The sequence below is a fragment of the Hemiscyllium ocellatum genome, chromosome 7, assembly GCF_020745735.1.
Source record: "Hemiscyllium ocellatum isolate sHemOce1 chromosome 7, sHemOce1.pat.X.cur, whole genome shotgun sequence".
Taxonomy (NCBI): domain Eukaryota; kingdom Metazoa; phylum Chordata; class Chondrichthyes; order Orectolobiformes; family Hemiscylliidae; genus Hemiscyllium; species Hemiscyllium ocellatum.
This window is the reverse complement of record NC_083407.1, coordinates 84,821,438-84,843,078: the sequence shown is the minus strand read 5'-3', so window position 1 is coordinate 84,843,078 and position 21,641 is coordinate 84,821,438. Positions and strand designations below refer to the sequence as shown.

At 43.7% G+C, this 21,641-nt stretch overlaps 1 protein-coding gene across 1 annotated transcript in view; it reads left to right on the top strand.

Moving 5' to 3' along the window:
- The window catches only part of dazl (deleted in azoospermia-like), a 157,994-nt gene that overhangs the window by 118,593 nt on the left and 17,760 nt on the right, over positions 1–21,641 (top strand). The window lies entirely within an intron of this gene.

The window sequence follows — 21,641 nt, the reverse complement described above, 5'->3', positions numbered from 1 at the left end:
TGGACAAACTCAGCAGATCTGACAGTATCTATGGAGAGAGTAGAGTTAGTGTTTCAGGTCCAATCAGCCTTTTGAGAACTGATCTACAGTGGTAAATTACAGTCCTGCTACACAAGTGCCTGACAATGACAGTCTTTAAAAAGACACAATTGCAACATCACCGGGTGATATTCAGTAGCATTACCATTACTGATACTCCAGCTATCAAACCTGTACTCACCACCCTATTAAGCATTCCAATTCAGAAACACTTGTTGTATGAAAATAAAGTTAAAAATCACACAGCACAGGTTATAGTCCAGCAGGTTTATTTGTAAGCACTAGCTTTCAAAACGCTGTTCCTTCATCAAGTGCTCCTGTATGATATTTAACTTTGCCCATCCCAGTCCAACACCAGCGCCTCCAAATCTTATGTAATTTTTTTTGTCACTTTTGGCATTCACCTTCAATTTGTGCCTTCTGGTTATTGATTCTCAGCCATTTGAAACTATTTCCCTTCATATACACTATCGGAACTCCTCTTGATTTTGAGCACCCATATCAAATATGTTCGTAACCTTCTCAACTACAAGAACTATCCTACCTTCTCCAGTCTGTTTACATGACTGTACTCTCTGATTCCAGAATATACTCTTCTGTGCCCTTGCCAAAGATGTCATGTCCAGAATTAAACGTTAGAAAAATAGGAAAAAAAAATTAAGCAGGAGAAGGCCATTTGACTCTTAAAGCCTGCTTCACCATTGAATATGATCACAACTGAGCGTTCAACTCAATACCCTATATTTGTTCTCTCCCTCCCCAAAATGCTTTGATCTCTTTAGCCTTGAGAACCATATCTAATTCCTGATTGAAAACATTGTGTTTTGTCCTCAACTGCTTTCTGTAGTGACCAGGCACTTGCTCATGTCTCAGCAAAATACAATCCTATTGTTTTGGTCATTGTTGATTTAACCAAAGTGCAGAGACTGGAATGGCAGGCCTGTCAAAGGCATTAGATAAAATGGAACAAAGGAGTCCACCAACATTATCAATACCGTGGTGGTCTGGCAAATGTGTCTCATGCCTCTCCATGAAAAGCTGAACGATACATTGCACTCTAATGTAGTACCCATAGGTGTTCGGCATCAATAGCAAAGCAAGAGGTAGATGAGAAACCAACCTCAACCTCATTCCAGATTCCTTTTGGTCTTAGGAGGAGGGTGACAGCAAGTACCAATAGTGAGTCTGAGCCACATATAAGACTGCCAAAAACTACATCTTGGGGCACTCCACTTCACTTCCCCCTGTCTATGATGCCAAAGTCTACAAAATTTGCAAGTAAATAAGGGTGAGCCACATCTGGGCAGGACATTATCAACAGATCTGGACCCATCTGTGACAGATGCCACCTGGGGGAGGACTGTCTGTCTTCCAAGCCACAGGGCCAACTACAGTGTAGCTTCCCTCCACGCCAGTTGGAGATGTCGTTACTGCACTTAAAGGGAAAGGAAGAAATAAACTGACTCAGGTCACATAGGTGACATGGATGATGTTTCATTGTAAATAATTCAGCACTTCTGGAATAATGTATGCACTTGCATTCTTAAAATGTCTAACCCATTATCTTTGTCGCTGTTGGACTTGGTTACTCCACACCCAAATGAGAGACGAGCACCCTCTTCCAAGGATAACAAGTATTGTTCTCTTCTCACCAAGCAAATTTTTGATTAAAGAAAACATCTTTGAACGTCAATGTTGATAACTGCAGCTAATGCATAATACTTTAATGTGGATAGCACTGTGGCAGTGTATAAGGAATGCATCAGGTTCAGGCCTGCATTGGTCTTCCACACTTACACCAATCTGTGTGTGAGAATTTGGAATCAATGATGAGCCCATACATTGTGAAAAGCAAAGGTTTATTCTGTTTATCAAGGCTGGGAGATTTATTCTGTTTATCAAGTGGGTAGCTCATATGTTCATTGTTCTTGACAGGACAATGTTTTGCCAGAGAAGCTTCACAAGCACTCCCTCTCTCATGTTAAATGCTGTCTGACACAAACTCAAAAATATTTAGACTAACCAATGATGGAAAGATGAAAAGGAGGTGCATCAGGATTCCTCTTAACTTGCTGTCTTTCATGACAGTCATACACTGTTTCACACTTCTATATCACATGCTTACTGAAGCCTTACTGTCATCATTGTTAATTCCCTGTTTCACTGAATATACTAGTTAAGAGCAGGAGTAGGCCATTCAGCCACTCAAGTCAAGTCCACCATTCAATAAGATCTGATCTAATTGCAACCTCAAATCCAAACTCCCACTTATCCTACCTTTCCTCTTGTTGTTTAACAGAATCTATCCACCTCTGCCTAAAAAATATTCAAGGATTTTGCTTCCATTATCTTCAGGAGAGTTCCAAAGACCTTTGATCTCGGAAAAAATAATATTCACCCAGTCTGTTGTTTAAAAATCAGGGTCATCCATTTAAAAGGTGACCTTAGTTCTCAATTCACCTCAGTGTCTCACATGTTACAATCAAGGCATCTTATTCCTGTAAACTCAATCAGATACAAGCCAATCCTGTACAATCTTTTCTCATAAAGAAACCCCACTCCAGGTTTTAGTCTGGTAAAGCTTCTCTGAACTGCCTCCAACACAACTGCATCCTTCCATAAATAAATTGGCCAATACTGTGCATAGTACTGCAGGTGTGGTCTCATTAGTGTCCTGTATACCTGAAGCACTTCTGTACTTAAGTATTCATTACCTCTCACAATAAATGAGGTAATTGATTAATTCCTGTACCTGAATATTAATATTTTGCAATTCAGGCACTGAACATCTGGGTACCTCTGCTTCTTAGAGCTCTGAAGTCTTTCTCTCTCTCTGTGAGCAAATGCAACTTGCTGCCAAATGGATAGTATCACTGAACCAATTTTACTTTGCCCCGAAAAAAAAATGTAACTTACGCTAACCAATTTGAAAGGTGTGGCAACCATTTTGAATCTAGTAAGCAGATAACTTTGAATTGACAATGGCATGATTTCAACTTCATTTCCTTGACTGACTTATACGCTTCCCCTAAGATACACAATGATCCCACATCCTTCATTTTCCCTGTTTTGTTGCTGTCCCACTTTTGCCAATGACCTTTCAGCTTCCCAGTATTTCCGTTCAGTCCCTTTGTATAGCCATTAATGACCCTCAATTTAACCTTAGGGTGCATGGATTTGTGCATTGCCACGCTGTTGCTGGCTATACATTCTCCTTGTCCATCTAGGTGATAATGATTGTGAGTTTGAAGGTATTGTCGAAGGAACCTTCATGAAAAGTTGAGCACTGACTAAGACTCAATCCTCAGACTGCAAAGACACAGCCTGATGGACTGCCGAATCCCCTGCAATAAAATGACACGAACCCCTTGACTTAATACAGCAGTACCCACTAACTCCTTATAGTCCCTCTTGACCCCATATCTGGTTCTCTTTGACTTGGACACATGGCTGTTTAGTTGAATGAAGCACGTACTTCCTCTGTAAGCTGCTGCGTAGGCTGTAGAGATGACATTTTTGTAGAACTGTGCTGTACAGCAAAATGTCCACCATTTTGACTGTTCAATACTCTGAACTACCTGCCTATCCTAGGACATGAAAAAGCAATGCAAAATCTGGTGGCCAACAACCTCCAGTGGGGGCAAGTTACTGATCACTAAAAATAAACCAATAGTCGTAAGATGCATCGTGTAAATGAATGAGATGTTTGTGTACTGCTGTGCACAGACACCCAGCAAAACCATGCCATTGTGGGTTTCCCTGAGCTCCAAACTGAAATCTTAAAGGGTTATGTGCAAGTTCGTCCAAAGGCAGGTACAGTGATACAGTGAGACTGTTTTAGTTTGTCAGTGCTGATTTGCATGGACTAGTAATGGAGGAGGTCTGTGTCTGGAGCTTACAGGGATGTTATAATAAAGACAAAATTGAATGGAAGGCAGAAAATATGCTGATGAGAGATCCACTCTATCTTGCTTGGCATGTAGATGGGCCTTTTTTAAAGGCCCATCCTGTGTTTCTAAGGTATTTGTATCTCAGTTCCACTTAAGAAAATCATAATGCTAAAATTTTATTTACAGTTTTAGCTTTATATCAAGGAAAGGAATTGGTGTGGACAAGCCTAATCATGCACATAAGACAAAGGACTCATTAGTGTGGATAGGAACAAGACCTTATACAAACCCTGAAGTATATAGTATTAAGTGGTTTTCTTTGTACGACATCTCCAGGAAATGGCTCAATGGTCTTTTTTCGGCCATTATTTGCAGGCATCGTTATTAAGTCATCTATACGGGCTGATACCTGGATCAAAATCACGTGGGCTGCAAATCAAACAGTAAGAAGGCATTGGCTCATTTCCTGAAATTATATTTACAAATCTCCATGAGGTCAAAAGACAAGTTGGATGGTTCTCTTTTCCAAGAGAGCACTGAATAAATTATTAATGGAGATTTAGGCAAAGGGCATGTGCTTTTTTTTTTATTTGATGGGTACTCTTCCCTGCCAGCATCAGGGAAGAACTTCTACTCAGATATGCACTTAAATCGAGTAAATTAGATGCAGCTAATCCTGCTGCTAATTATGAAATAACTCTTTTGAAGCCAGAATCCATCACCAATCAGCCTTTATTCAAAAATACATAGCTCTTGATAATGGCGCTATCTGTTACTGAGTGAGGCATTCAGGGTTCCAGTATTCCTGACATTCACCCTGTTACATCAGCCAGGTCTCCTTGATTGGACCACATTAACAGCCCCAATCAGGGAACTCAGATTCTATGTGGTCCAGCTGGCTGATGTCATTACAATAACTACTTCACTTCCCTCTGAGTCCATGAACCCAGGGCTGCACAAATTCGTTTAGAGTCTCCTGTGTGTTTTTACACCAGATCAGGCTCCTCCTACTTCGAATCTGACTCAAGAGACATGTAACGAATGTGAGCTTGCCTCTTGCATCTGGAGTACCTCAGCAGCTTTCACTTTCATCTTCCAGAGGCAGAAACATTGAGGTGGTCATTTCTGTCATGTCCATTTCTGATTCAGAGGACTTCATAATGTTTGAGGGATAAAGTGAATCAGTGGGCTCATGAAGTATTTCTGAACACTCCGAGCAGCAGGGCAAGTTTTTCTCTTGTACTGTCTCTGAATTTAAAGCTTTCAAATGGCCCACATGCTTATTCAGGACTTACCAAACTGAATACATCATTGGTCCTGATCTCGCATCTATCATGTGTCTTACCCAGGCTGTGCTATTTTCATGATTCTTGCACTAAACATTGTCTCCTGAATCAAGGTGTCACTTTCACTTGGTGGAGTCTTGGGTTTGGTATTGAAATTCCTGATCCATTTCACCCTCAGTTCCAGGTCCAGGAAGATCAAACTTAACCTGGTCTGGAATCTTCTACTCATTAGCAATTCTTCTAGTGCTATCCCTGTATTTGCATGTGGGGTGGTCTTATAATCAAACAGGCATAAAGACAGTAGTGAGTAAAGTAGGTTCTTTCTTGATTATATGTTTTATTGAGATATGTCTCTTGAAAAATATATAAGCCATAAGTATTAAGTTAGTCTGGAGCAGTGTTTTGCAGAGGAATACGACCATGCTATTTTCTGGGTCTGCAGATTTGAAAAAGCAAAAATGGCCTTTAGTAGAGTGATATGCTCTTCTTGACCAATGTGCGAGTTCAGGGAGAGTTTACTGAGGATTATATCTGCAATAAATGCAGTTGGTTGCGAATCCTATCAGATTGAATGGATCAGTTGGAGAGACAGAGGCAATGAGGAGCTTATAAGAGCAACGGGATGTGATGAATTGCAGTTACAGGAAGGGAAAAAAGTTGCAGACACAGTCACATAGATGGTTAACTCCAGGAAAGGTAAGAGAGGCAGGCAAGTAGTGCAGGAGTCTTCTGTGGCTATCCCCATTTCAAACAAATATGCTGTTTTGGAAAATGTAGTGAGGTGATAGATTCTCAGGGGATCGTAGCAAAGTTTCTGGCTCAAATGCAATGAGGGATATGTCAGGTTCAAGAGAGTGATTCTGTGAAGGGACTCTCTAGTCTGAGGCACAGATAGACATTTCTGTGGTAGCGAGAAATCAGAATGGTGTGTTACTTCCCTGGTGCCGGGATCAAGGATGTCTCAGAGAAGGTCAAAATGTTCTCAAGGGGGAGAGGGCCCAGCAGGAGGTCATTGTACACATTGGAACCAATGACATAGGAAGGGAAAAGGATGAGATTCTGAAGGGAGAATATAGAGAGTGAGGCAGGAATTTAAAAAGGAGGTCCTCAAGGGTAGTAATATCTGAATTACTCCCAGTGCTATGTGCTAGTGAGAGTAGGAATAGGAGGATAGAGCAGATGAATTCATTGCTGAGGAGTTGGTTTATGGGAGAAGGATTCATATTTTTGGATCATTGGAATCTCTTTTGGGATAGATGTGACCTGTACAAGAAGGACAGATTGTATCTAAATTGGAAGAGGATTAATATACTGACAGGGAGATTTGCTAGAGCTGATCAGGAGGAATTAAACTATTTTGGTGGGGGTGTTGGACCCAGGGATATATTGAGAAAGGAGATCAATCTGACACTGGTACAGTTGAGAGAAGAAGCGAGTCAAACAGTCAGGGCAGGAAGGGACAATGCAGAGAACAAGGTAGGACTGATAAATAAACTATTTATTTCAATGCAAGAGGCCTAACAGGGAAGGCAGATGAACTCAGGACATGGTTAGGAACATGGGACAGGGAATCATAGCAATTAAAGAAACATGGCTTAGGGACGAACAGGACTGGCAGCTTAATGTTCCAGGATACAAATGCTATAGAAAGGACAGAAAGGGAGGAGAGGAAGGGGAATGGCTTTTTTTTTATAAGCGATAGCATTACAGCTGTACTGAGGGAGGATAAGCCAGGAAATACATTTGGAGAAGTTATTTGGGTTGAACTGAGAAATAGTAAAGGGATGATCACCATATTGGGATTGTATTATAGACTTCCTAGCAGTCAGAGGGAAATTGAGAAATTAACTTGTGAGGAGATGTCAGTTACCTGTAAGAATAATAGGGTTGTTGTGTTAGGGGATTTTAACTTTCCAAACATAGACTGGGACTGTCATGGTGTTAAGGGTTTAGATGGAGAGGAATTCGTTAAGCATGTACAAGAAAATCTTCTTGTACAATGTGTGGATGTACCTACTAGAGAAGGTGCAAAACTTGACCTATTCTTGGGAAATAAGGTAGGGCAGGTGACTGAGATGTCAGTGGGGGAGCACTTTGGGACCGGTGACCATAATTCTGTTAGTTTTAAAATAATGATGGAAAAGGATAGATCAGATCTAAAAGTTGAAGTTCGAAATTGGAGGAAGGCTAACTTTGAAGGTATTAGGCAAGACTTCTCAAAAGCTGATTGGGCGCAGATGTTCACAGGTAAAGGGACGTCTGGAAAATGGGAAGCCTTCAGAAATTTGATAACGTGAGTCCGAGACAGTATATTCCTGTTAGAGTGAAAGGAAAGGCTAGTAGGTGTAGGGAATGCTGGATGACTAAAGAAATTGAGGGTTTGGTTAAGAAAAAGAAGGAAGCATATGTCAGATAAAGACAAGATAGATCAAATGAATCCATAGTGTGTAAAGGCAGTAGGAGTATACTTAAGGAAATCAGGAGGGCAAAAAGGGAACATGAGATAGCTTTGGCAAATAGAATTAAAGAGAATCCAGAGAGTTTTTACAAATACATTAAGGACAAAAGAGTAACTGGGGATAAAATGGGGCCCCTCAAAGATCAGCAAGGCTGGGGGCAGGGGTGTGGTTTTGGACATGGGTCGGGGATGCGGGTTTGGACAGGGTTGGGGTACAGGGTTGGACGGGTTTGAGGGTTGGCGGATGGGGTTGGGGTAGGGCTGGACGGGTTTGGGTGGACGGAGTTGGGGGCGGGGTTGGAAGGCAGGCATGGGGCAGTGTTGGATGGGGTTGGGGGGGAGGTGTGGGGGTCACATGTGCAGTGATGCTGAACGGGGAGCAGACTTTAGGAAAGGCATTAAATCAATTAACCAAATAATCAATTAACCGACTGAAATAGTGCCCGCCCATCTTGTTCAGATAATCAAAGTTCCTCTGTAAGTAGAAAGCAGGAAGCATCAGCAGTGCTTCGTCCGGAGCCTCACTAAAGATGTTACATAGAATGGTGACGAAACGTCTGAAAATGAACCTTCCGGCTCAGCGAGCACACCTACATCCAGTGAAACCACTGTTTAAGGAAGGTGGTAAGGACAAGCCAGGAAACTATAGACCAGTGAACCTGACGTCAGTAGTGGGCAAGTTGTTGGAGGGAATCCTTAGGGACTGGATGTACGTATATCTGGAAAGGCAAGGATTGATTAGGGATAGCTTTGTGCATGGGAAATCATGTCTCACAAACTTGATTGAGTTTTTTGAAGAAGTAACGAAGAGGATTGATTGAGGGCAGAATGGTAGATGTGATCTATATGGACTTCAGTAAGGCGTTTGACAAAGTTCCCCATGGGAGACTGATTATCAAGGTTAGATGTCATGAAATACAGGGAGAACTAGCATTTGCATACAGAACTGGCTCAAAGGTAGAAGACAGAGGGTGGCGATGGAGGGTTGTTTTTCAGACTGGAGGCCTGTGACCAGTGAAGTGCCACAAGGATCGGTGCTGGATCCACTACATTTATATAAATGACTTGGATGTGAGCATAAGAGATATTGTTAGTAAGTTTGCAGATGACACCAAAATTGGAGGTATAGTGGAGAGCGATAAATGTTACCTCAGATTACAACGGGATTTTGTTCAGATGGGCCAATGGACTGAGAAGTGGCAGATGAGTTTAATTAATAGGATAAATAAACAAAGTCTTTTCCCTGGTGTGGGGGAGTCCAGAACTCGAGGGCATAGGTTTGGGGTGAGAGGGGAATGATATAAAAGAGACCTGAGGGGCAGCCTTTTCACGCAGAGGGTGGTATGTGTATGGAATGAGCTGCCTGAGGAAGTGGTGGAGCCTGGTACAGTTGCAACATTGAAGAGGCATTTGGATGGGTATATGAATAGGAAGGGTTTGGAGGGATATGGGCCGGGTGCTGGCCAGTGGGACTAAATTGGTTGGGATGTCTGGTCGGCTTGGACAGGTTGGACCGAAGGGTCTGTTTCCATGCTGTACATCTCTATGACATCCCAGATGGCCTCCTATTTCAAGGACTGCAGCTTGCCTTCTCACATGATCAACAATGCCCTCCAGTGCATCTCCTCCACTTCCTGCATCTCCACATTTGAACCACACCCATCCAATTGCAACAAGGATAGAACACCCTGGTCCTTACCTTGCACCCCAATAATCTCCAGATGCATTGTATTGTCCTCCATCATTTCTCGTACCTACAATCAGACTCCACCACCAAAGATATATTCCCCTCCCCACCCCACCCCTATCTGCATTCCACAAAGACCATTCCCTCTGTGATTCCCTCGTTCGATGTGCGCTCCCCCACCAACCTACCATCCACACCCGGTGCCTTCCCTTGCCGCCGTAAAACCTGCACTCACATCTCCCTCTTCATCACCATCCAAGGTCCCAAAAGATCTTTTCACATGTGGCAGAGATTTTCCCGGACAAGCGCCCACTTCATCTACTGTGTCCATTGCTCTTGATGTTGCCTCCTCTACATCATGGAGAGAGGATGCCAACTCGTGGAGCATTTCAAGGAGCATCTCTGGGACACACACACCAAACAACTCCCCCTGCCCCCTGGCTCTGTGGCCAAGCACTTCAATTCCCCCTCCCACTCCCCCAAGGATGTCCTGAGCTCCCTCCACCACTAAATCAAAGCTGTCAACTGGAGGAAGAACGCCTCATCTTCTGGATATAGGTTTGCTTGCTCAGCTGGAAGGTTTGTTTTCAGACATTTCATCACCATACTAGGTAACATCTTCAGTGAACCTCTTAATGAAGCTTTAATCGGAGGCTCACTGAAGATGTTACCTAGTAAGGTGACAAAGTGTCTGACAACGGCCCTTCCAGCTCAGCGAGCAAACCTACATCCATAACCTCAACCTGAGCTACAAATCTTCTCATCACCCATCTCATCTTTTGGTTGGGGACCCTTCAACGACACAGCATCAACATCGACTTCACTAGTTTCTAAATCTCCCCTCCCCCACCTCAGCCCAGATCCAACCCTCTAACGTGGCACCGTCCTTTTGACCTGCCCTACCCATCCATCTTCCTTCCCATCTGTTTGCTCCACCTTCCCCACCAACCTATCACCATTACCGCTCACCTGCATCCCCCGATCACCTTTCCCCCTCCAGATTCCTGATGAAGGGCTTATCCCAAAGCCCCGACTCTCCTGCTCCTTAGATGCTACCTGACCAGCCATGCTTTTGCAATGCCACACTTTTTGATTCTGACTCTCCAGCATCTGCAGTCTTCACTTTCTCCTGAAGTTATAACTGTTTGACCAAGAGTTGGCTTTGTTTGGGGTTTGATGTGGGTCAAATTAGAGTTATCCTTCTCAGGATATTTCCTGAGTGAAGCTGTACAATTGTCTGCATTCAAGTGATGTTCCCTGACCTTAGGAGAACTGTTGTAGGTGTTCACTTTCAACCACACAACTTTGTTTTTCACTAGCGAACACTTAGGATCAGGGTTTGATTTGGTAGTTCAAGACATTTTGAATGATGATCAATCGAATTGTATTGGCACACCTCAACTTTTACTGACAAACTGCTGGGTTTTCTTCCTGAGGATCTCATTATCCATTGTTTTGGGCCAATATATTGCCAGTCCTCCATGGATGAATGATTAGATTAGATTACTCACAGTGTGGAAACAGGCCCTTTGGCCCAACAAGTCCACACCGACCCGCCGAAGCGCAACCCACCCATACCCCTACATTTACCCCTAACCTAACACTACAGGCAATTTAGCATGGCCAATTCACCTGACCCGCACATCTTTGGACCGTGGGAGGAAACCGGAGCACCCAGAGGAAATCCGATTACCACCCAAGTAGAGAAGAAACATTTCTACCTTTAAATTTCAGCAGATGATTTTTAGGGTTCAGACGTTTTAAGCAGCATGAATTATGAATTAAATAATTTATAAAAGAGTATTAACTTTGGCTAGTTTCAGCAGGAAGAGCCCCCAGACACATCTGCAGAGGTATGGAATGCTGAAGTAAGACTATACTATTGGCTATTAAAGAGATGAAGTCATATAAGAGAGTGATTTAGAGCTGATGGAGGGAGATGGCTGACAGAGTCGATCCAACTTTTAAAATTCCAAGAATTGCCACACTGTGGAGAAAACTTTAATGACCTTTTGACACCACCAAAAAATGTATGTGAACTAATGTTACTTGGGACAAACCTCGCCCTCCTTCACCTTAAGTTTTTCTTACTAGTCTGCTGTCTACATGAACTGGCATGGAACAAATTCTGATGTGCTTTGATTTAGTAAATAAAGCCTGTCTAAATCTTGCAATCTAATGTAGCCACAAGTGAAATGTCAGATAAGGTCAACAACCATATTGCCAGTGGCTGCGAGGTTGACTATAGCACCGACCCTTTATATGTCTTTATATATAAGCTGCAGACATTGATAGATAGTGACTGGTGGTATTATCAGTAGACTATTAATTCAAAGACCCAGGTCATGTTCTGGAGACTCAGGTTCAAATCTCACCTTGGCAAATGGTGCAATTTGAATTCAATTTTTAAAAATCTGGAATTAAGAATCTACTGATGACAATGATAATCACAAAAACCCATCTGGTTCATTAATGTCATTCAGGGAAGGAAATCTGCCATCCTCACGTGGTCTGGCATATGTGTGACTCCAGACCCACAGGAATGTGGTTGACTCTCTATTGCCCTCTGAAATGGACAAGTAAGGCATTCACTTGTTCCAATGATTACAAAGTCTCAGACAAATGAAACTGAATGGATCATCTGGTACTGACTGAGGCACCGGAAACGGCATTGGCAAAATCAGCCCTGTCGAACCTGCAAAATCCTCCTTACTAATATCTGATAGACTAGTACCAAAACTGAGAGCTGTTTGACAGCCTGACATAATCATACTCACAGAATCATACCTTACACACAATGTCCCAGACAATGTCATCACCATCACTGAATATGTCCTGTCTCAACGTAGGACAGACCCAGCAGAGGTGGCAATACAGTGGGATACAGTCGGGAAGGAGTTGCTCAGGGAGTCCTCAACATGGACCCCATGAAGTCTCATGATTTCGTTAAACATGGGCAAGAAAACCTTCTGCTGATTACATGTACCATCCTCCCTTAGCTGATTAATCAGTACTTCTCCATGGCAAACAACATTTGGAGAAAGCACTGAGGACGGCAAGGGTACAAAATGTATTCTGGGTGGGGAATTTCCATGTCTGCTATCAAAGCTGGCTTGCCTGCAGTACTACTTATTGAGCTGGTCGTGTCCGAAAGGACATAGTTGCTAAACTGGCTCTGTGGCAGATGTTGATGGAACCAACAAGTAGGAAAAACATACTTGACCTCATCCTTACCAATCCTCCAGCTGCAGGTGCATCTGTCCATGACAGTATCAGTAAGCGTGACCACCGTACAGTCCTTATGCAGATAAAGTTCCACTTTCACAGTGAGAATAGCCTCGATTGTGTTGTGTGGCACTAACACCGTGCTAAATGGAACAGACCTCAAACAGATCTAGCAACTCAAGACTGAGCATCAATGAGGTGTTGTGGGCCATCAACAGCAGTAGAACTATACTCCAACAGAATCTGTAATCTCGTGGCCCAGGATATCCCCCACTCAACCATGACCATCAAGCTAGGGGATCAACCCTTGTTCAATAGAGAGTGCAGGAGCGCATGCCAGAAGCAGCACCATGTATACCTGGAGATCAGGTGTCAACCTGGTGAAGCCACCAAACAGGACTACTTGCATGCCGAACAACATAAGCAACAAATGATAGACAGAGCTAAGTGTTCTGATAACCAACAGATCAAATCTAAGCTCTGCAATTCTACCATATTCAATCGTGGATAATTAAATAATTTACTGGAGAAGGAGGCTTCACAAATATCCCCATCCTAAATGATGGAAGAGCCCAGCACATCAGTGCAAATGATAAGACTGAAGTATTCGCAGCAGTCTTCAGCCAGAAGTGCCATGTGGAGGATCCATCTCAATCTCTTCCAGTGGTCCCCAGCGTCCGTCTTCAGCCAATTCAATCGACTCCACATAATATCAAGCAATGGTTGGAAACACTGGAAAGGCTGTGGGCCCTGACAACATTCCCGCAATAGTACTATGCTCCAGAACTTGTTGCTCCTCTAGCCAATCTGTTCAAGCACAGTCATGACACTGGCATCTACCGACAATGTGAAAAATTGCCCCAAGTATGTCCTGTATGTTAAAGTAGGACAATCCACCCCAGCCAATTGTCATCTATCAGTCTATTCTTGATTATCAATAAAGTGATGAAAAGTGCCATCAATATTGCTATCAAGCAGCACCTGCTCAGCAATAACCTGTTCAGTTACACTCAGTTTGGGTTTCAAAAGGACCACTCATCTCCCTGACCTAATTACAGCCTTCAAACATGGACGAGGGAGCTGAATTCCAGAGATGAGGTACGAGTGACAGCCCTTGACATCAAGGCTACATTCAATCGAATGTGGCATCAAGGAGCCCTGGCAAAACTAGAATAGGTGGGAATCAGGGGAAAACTCTCCTGTGTTTGGAATCATACCTGACACATAGGAAGATGGTTGTAATTGTTGGAGCTGAAAATGTGTTGCTGGTTAAAGCACAGCAGGTCAGGCAGCATCCGAGGAACTGTAATTGTTGGAGGTCAATCATCTCAATTCCAGGGCATCATAGTAGGAGTTCCTCAGAGTCATGTCCTCGCACCAACTACTATCACTTACTACTTCAATGTCCATCCCTCCATCATAAGGTCAGAAGTGGGGATGTTTGGCGATGATTGATTGCATAATGTTCAGCACCATTCAGGTACTGAAGCAGTCCATGTCCAAATGCACCAAGATCTGCACAATATCCAGGCTTGGGCTGACAAGTGGCAAATAATATTCATGCCACACAGATACCAGTTATGACCATCACCAATAAGAAACAATCTAACCACCACCCCTTGACATTCAGTGTTGCCGTCACTGAATCCTCCACTGTCAATATCCAGAGCAGGTCAGGCTAGCAATACTGTGGTGACCAATACATCTCCTGACTCCCCAAAGACTGTCTACCATCAACAAGTCAGGAATGTGATGGAATACTCCCAACCTATTTGGATGAGTGCAGCCCCAACAACACTGAAGATGCTTGACACCATCCAGGACAAAGCAGCCCACTTGATTGGCATCACATCCACTCCCTCGACCATTGTGTTCGGTAGAGGCAGTCTATACTTTCTATAAGATGCACTGCAGAAATTCATCCAAGATTCTTCAGACCATTGCCATCTGGAAGGACAAGGGCAGCAGATATGTGGGAACACCACCACCTTCAAGTTCCCCTCCAGGCCACTCATCATCTTGACTTGGAGATAGTGAGCAATGCAGATGCTGGAAAGTCAAAGTCGATAAAATGTGGAAGTGGAAAAAGCACAGCAGGTCAACCAGCATCAGAGGAGCAGGAAACACGATCTGTTGGGGAGAACCCTTCGTCAAGATCATCTAGCTTGGAAATATATCACTGTTACTTCACTGTCACTAGGTGAAAATCCTGGAATTCCCTCCCTAATGGCATTGTGGGTTAACCCACAGCAGGTAGACTGCATCACTTCAAGAAGCCAGCTCACCACCACCTTGTCAAAGGCACTAGGGATGGGCACTAAATGCTGGCCAGCCAATGACAGTATATCCCACAATTGGGAGAGGTCACAGTGCAGAAACAAATCAGTGAATACTTTTTACGTGTGGCCTTGCTGTAAGTCTGCAGTACTGAATACAGTGGGTTCTTTCTTGATTACAGAGGAACTTTGATTATCCGAATATCTATGATCCGAAAATCGGATATCCAAAGGAGATCTTGAGGTCCTGATGGAACTAGTACATCAAAGACATGTTTCCAACAGTGATCGCATCTTTTGTTCACAGTGATTAAACTGGCACTGTCTCCAAATAACTGACTGCCCACCCTCTCTCTCTCCCTCCCCAAACTTTACCTGGAGTTCTATATAGGCGTGTTCTCTAACCTGCGCTCCCCCCCCCCAGATAATCTGACCAACATTGGGGGGGGGGCATTGTTGCACGGGGTTGGGGGCAGAGGGCGTGGTTTTGGGGACGGGGCAGTGTTGCACAGGGTCGGGTGTGGCGAAAAGGTGTTTCACGGGGTTGGGGATGGGGCGGGGCAGGGTGCGGTTTTGTGGATGGGGCAGTGTTGCACAGGGTTGAAGGCAAGGATAGTGTTGCCCGGGATGGGGGGCCGGTTTTGGGGATGGGGGCTTTGTTGCACGGGGTCGGGGGTGGGGGAGCGGTGTTGGTCTGTGGTTGGAGGTGGTGTTGCACGGGGCGGTTTTGGGGGCGGTATTGCATGGGGTCAGGGTGGGGGTGGGCGGGGTTGCATGGGGTTAGGGATGGGGAAGGTGTTGCTCAGGGATGGGGGGCAATGTTGTTTGCAGGTGTGGGAAGGTGTTGCATGGGGTTGGGACGAAGGGTGGTTTTAGGTCGGGGCGATGTTGCATGGGGGTGGGGGGGTCGTGTTGCCAGGGGTTGGGGTGGGAACAGTTTGGGAATGGGGGCGGTTTTAGGTCGGGGGCAGTGTTGCACAGGGTCGGGGGTGGGGGGGTTGGCAGTGTCAGATGGGGAAGGGTCTCACGCGCTGTGTGCTGCTGCTGTCTCCTGAACGAGGAGCAGACTTTAAAAACTCTTGAGCCCCAGAGGAAAGGCATTGAATCAGTTAACCGGATAATCGATTATCCGAACGAAATAGTGCCCGCACATCATGTTCAGATAATCAAGGCTCTCCTGTATATGCTTTATTGAGATACGTCTCTTGATTCACCTTAAAAATATAAGCCATAAGTATTAAGTTAGCCTGGAGCAGTGTTTTGTAAAGATGGTGCTATTTTCTGGGTATGCAGATTGGAAGGAGCAAAGGTGGCCTTTAGTAGAGTGGTATGCTCTTCTTGTCAGATGTAGGAGTTGAGGGAGAATTTATGAGGATTATATCTGCAATATATGCCATTGAGTGCGAATCCTATCAGATTGAATGGATCTGTTGGAGCAACAGTTAGAGGCAGTGAGGAATTTACAAGAGCAAGGGGAGGGGTGTGATGGATGGCAGATATAGGAAGGGAGAAAATTTGCAGATACAGTCTCATAGGTGACTTAACTTCAGGAAAGGTAAGAGAGGTAGTGCACGAGTCTTCTGTGGCTATCCCCATTTCAAACAAATATGCTGTTTTGGAAAATGTAGGGAGTGATGGACTCCCAGAGGAATGTAACATGAACAGCTACGTTTATGGTATTGAGACTGGCTGTAATGCAGTGAGGGGTACATTGGGTTCCAAGAGATCGATTGTTAGGGGACTGTCTAGTCTCACGCACAGACAGATGTTTCTGTGGCCAGCAGTGAAAAATCTGAATGATGTGTTGCCTCCCTGGTGCCAGAATCAAGGATATCTCAGAGAAGGTGCACAATGTTTTCAAGGGGGAGAGGGCCCAGCAGGAGATCATTGTACACATTGGAACCAATGACATAGGAAGGGAAAAAGATGAGATTCTGAAGGGAGAATATAGAGAGTTAGGCAGGAATTTAAAAAGGAGGTCCTCGAGGGTAATAATATCTGAATTACTCCCAGTGCTATGAGCTAGTGAGGGTAGGAGTAGGAGGATAGAGTAGATGAATGCATTACTGAGGAGTTGGTGTGTGGGAGAAAGATTCACATGTTTGGATCATTGGAATCTCTTCTGGGGTAGAAGTGACCTGCACAAGAAGGACAGATTGCATCTGAATCAGAAGGGGACTAATATACTGACAGGGAGATTTGCTAGAGCTGCTTGGGAGGATTTAAACTAGTAAGGTAGGAAGTGGGACCCAGGGAGACTGGTACAGTTGAGAAAGAAGAGAGTCAAACAGTCAGGACAGGCAAGGACAAAGCAGAGAACAAGGTAGGACTGATACTTCGTTGTAGTGAAGTAAACTGCATTTGTTTCAATGCAAGGGGCCTAACAGGGATGGCAGATGAATTCAGGGCATGGTTAGGAACATGGGACAGGGATATCATAGCAATTTAAAAAACATGGCTCAGGGACGGAGAGGACTGGCAGCTTAATGTCCGAGGATATAAATGCTACAGGAAGGATAGAAAGGGTAGCAAGAGAGGAGCAGGAGTGGCGTTTTTGATAGGGGATAACATAACAGCTGGACTGAGGGAGGACATTCCCAGAAATAAATCCAGGGAAGCTATTTGGGTGGAACAGAGAAATAATAGAATGATGATCAACTTATTGGAATTGTATTATAGACCTCCTAGTTGTCAGAGGGAAAATGAGAAACAATTTTTTAAGGAAATCTCAGTAGTTTGTAAGAATAATAAGGAGGTTCTGATGGGGGATTTTAACTTTCCAAACATAGACTTGGACTTCCATAGTGTTAAGGGTTTAAATGGAGAGGAATTTGTTAAATGTGTACAAGAAAATTTTTTGATTCCGTTTGTGGATGTGCCTACTAGGGAAGGTACAAAACTTGACCTACTCTTGGGAAATCAGGCAGGGAAGGTGACTGAGGTGTCAGTGGGGAAGCACTTTGGGGCCAGTAACCATAATTCTATTTGTTTTAAAATAGTGATGGAAAAGTATAGACCAGATCTAAAAGTTGAAGTTCTAAATTGGAGGAAAGCTAACGTTAACGGTATTAGGTAAGCATGTTCAAAAGTTAATTGGGGGCACCTGTTCACAGGTAGAGGGATGGCTGGAAAATGAAAAGAGTTCAGAAATGAGTTGACGAGAGTCCAGAGACATTATATTCCTGTTAGGGTGAAAGGAAAGGCTGGTAGATATAGAGAATGCTCAGTGACTAAAGAAATTGAGGGTTTGTTTCAGAAAAAGAAGAAAGAATATATCAGGAATCGACACGATAGATCAAGTGAATCCTTAGAGAAAAAGGCAGTAGAAGTATACTTAAGAGGGAAATCAGGAGGGTAAAAAGGGGACATGAGATAGCAATTACGGTTGCTGGCCCCAAAGTGCTCCCCCACTGACACCTCAGTCACCTGCCATGCCTGATTTCCCAAGAGTAGGTCAAGTTTTGCACCTTCTCTAGTAGGTACATCCACAAACTGAATCAGAAAATTTTCTTGTACACATTTAACAAATTCCTCTCCATTTAAACCCTTAACACTATGGAAGTCCCAGTCTATGTTTGGAAAGTTAAAATCCCCCATCATAACCTCATTATTCTTACAAAATACTGATTTCTCCTTACAAGCTTTGGCAAATAGGGGTAAGGATGATCCAAACGGTCTTCACAAGTACATTAAGAACAAAAGGGAAGGTAAGGAGAGAATAGGTCCCCTCAAAGATCAGCAAGGTGGCCTTTGTGTGGAGCCGCAGAAAATGGGGGAGATACTAAACGAGTATTTTGCATCAGTATTTACTGTGGAAAAGGACATGGAAGATATGGAATGTAGGGAAATAGATGGTGACAATTCAAAAATGTCCATATTACAGAGGAGGAAGTACTGGATGTCTTGAACCACATAAACGTAGATAAATCCCCAGGGCCTGATCAGGTGTACCCTAGAACTCTGTGGGAAGCTAGGGGCTCTTACTGAGGTATTTATATCATCGATATTCACAGGTGAGGTGCCAGAGGATTGGAGGTTGGCTAGGGTGGTGCCACTATTTAAGAAAGGTGGTAAGTCCAAGTCAGGGAACTATGTACCTGAGCCTGATGTCGGTGGTGGGCAAGTTGTTGGAGGGAATCCAGAGGGTCAGGATGTACATGTATTTGGAAAGGCAAGGACTGATTAGGATAGTCAACATGGCTTCGTGTGTGGGAATCATGTCTCAGAAACTTGATTGAGTTTTTTGTAGAAGTAACAGAGGATGGATGAGGGCAGAACGGTAGAAGTGATCTATATGGACTTTAGTTCGACAAGGTTCCCCAAGGGAGACTGATTAGCAGTGTTAGATCTCATGGAATACAGGGAGAACTAGCCATTTGGATACAGAACTGGCTCTGAAGTCAGAGGGTGGTGGTGGAGGGTTGTTTTTCAAACTGGAGGCCTGTGCCAATGGAGTGTCACAAGGATCGGTGCTGGATCCACTATTTTTCATCATTTATATAAGTGATTTGGATGTGAGCATAAGAGGTATAGTCAGTAAGTTTACAGATGACACCAAAATTGGAGGTGTAGTGGACAATGAAGGTTACCACAGATTGCAACGCAATCTTAATCAGATGAGCCAATGGGCTAAGAAGTGGCAGATAGAGTTTTAGATAAATGCGAGATGCTGCATTTTGGGAAAGCAAATCCTTGCAGGACTTATGCACTTAATGGTAAGGTCCTAGGGAGTGTTGCTGAACAAAGAGACCTTGGAGTGCATAAGCTCCTTGAAGGTGGAATCACACATAGATAGGATTGTGAAGAAGGCATTTGGTATGCTTTCCTTTAATGGAGAGTATTGAGTACAGGAGATGGGAGGTCATGTTGCGGCTGGACAAGACATTGGTTATAACACTTTTGGAATATTGCGTGCAATTCTGGCCTCCTTCCTATCGGAAGGATGTTGTGAAACTTGAAAGGGTTCCGAAAAGATTTACAAGAATGTTGCCAGGGAGGAGGCTTGGGTTGTTTTCCCTGGAGTGTCAGAGGCTGAAGGGTGACTTATCGAGGTTTATAAAATCATGAGGGACATGGATAGGATAAATAGACAAGGTCTTTTCCCTTTGGGTCGGGGAGACCAGAACTAGAGGGCATAGGTTTAGGGTGAGAGGGAAAAGATATAAAAGAGACCTAAGGGGCAAATTTATCACGCAGAGGGTTGTGTGTGCAATGAGTTGCCAGTGGAAGTGGTGGAGGCTGGTACAATTGCATCATTTAAAAGGCATCTGGATGGGATTATGAATAGGAGGTTTGGAGGGATATCAGCCAGTTGCTGGCAGGTAGGAGTAGATTGGGTTGGGTTATCTGGTCGGCATGGACGAGTTGTACCGAAGGGTCTGTTTCTGTGCTGTACATCTCCATGACTGTGTGAATTTTTAAAAATGTTTTGTTCCTTCTAGGCTTGACATTTTGCTCTATCAAAATGTGAGCTAAATACAGTTAATTTTCTGTTGCCAAAATGAAGCTGACAGAATAAGAACTCGGATTACAGGCTTCCCAATACTGTACTGCACAATTCTACTGATTGCTCATACATTGCTCTGCACATTTTACGTATCAACTTGTATTACAACTGAAAAGGTTCCACTCTTCCTTGATCAGCATGAATATATCAATAGGGAGCAAGTCAGACAAATCAATCCTCTTATTCTGGCAGCAGTTTTGATAACATTGTGTTGAAGCAGTCTCCTGAACCAGCTGCTTTTCAGCCACTAATGCAAACCAAGGGTTGACAGTAAGTCATAAGAGCTATGTGACAACATGGCTGATAGCTACTATGTGCATTCAAGACAAGCCATACTATCATACAAAATGTGGTATCAGGATGGAGAAGTCCTTGCAGCGCTAGAAAGAACTGTTGACACAATTTGTGATTATCTGTTCAGTGCTGCAAAACCTTGTTATCATGGGGAGTAACCCTTGCTGCCAACTATCCAGCAAGCCCCAACAGCCATCTGAAACTTCCATTGCAATAAGCCTTCAGAGACTCTGGAGACATCTTTCATTTCCAGCACTTGATTCTTTGCAGTACATCCTAACTTATACTTCTTCAAGACAAGGCTGAAGACAGCTTCCAAGTATGGCTTAGTTTCCTCCAGAAGTCAACTACTTTTATGATCATTTAGGAGAAAAATGAGGACTGCATATGCAGAGTTGAGAGTGTGGTGCTGGAAAAGCACAGCAGGCCAGGCAGTATCCAAGGAGCAGGAGAATTGCTGTTTTGGGCAAAAGACCTTCAGTGAGACTCAACTCTGCATTTTAAATTGATTTGTCACATGTATTTTAATACAGAATACAATGAAAAATGTAGTATGGCGTCAACACTTCCTGTTGCCATCTTAAAACACAAAAATAAATTAAAACATTGAGAATAATGGCTGAAAAATTAAGAAAAGATTTTCAACTGTGCAATCCTTCTTATTGAGTGTTCTGCTCTGGGCCTGGTGGCCAGGCACAAGTCCCCTTTGCTACCACTGGAATGAAAGTCACCAATCTTTGGTACCATCTCGCATCCATTGATGCCCTCGCAGAGTGCTGTGAGTTTGAATTGAGGTGAGGAGGTGCTCCATTGCTTTTCATTCCATGGGAACTGGTTCTAACTCTTACTCTTAAACATAGAAAAAAGGTAATGGGTGAACAATTCTACTCTGTGGTCTCCAGACATCCAAAAGTAAGCTTTAGGTAATGCAAGGAAATTCACTCATGTAGAATGCCCGTCCTGTCACGAAGCAGTTCTGG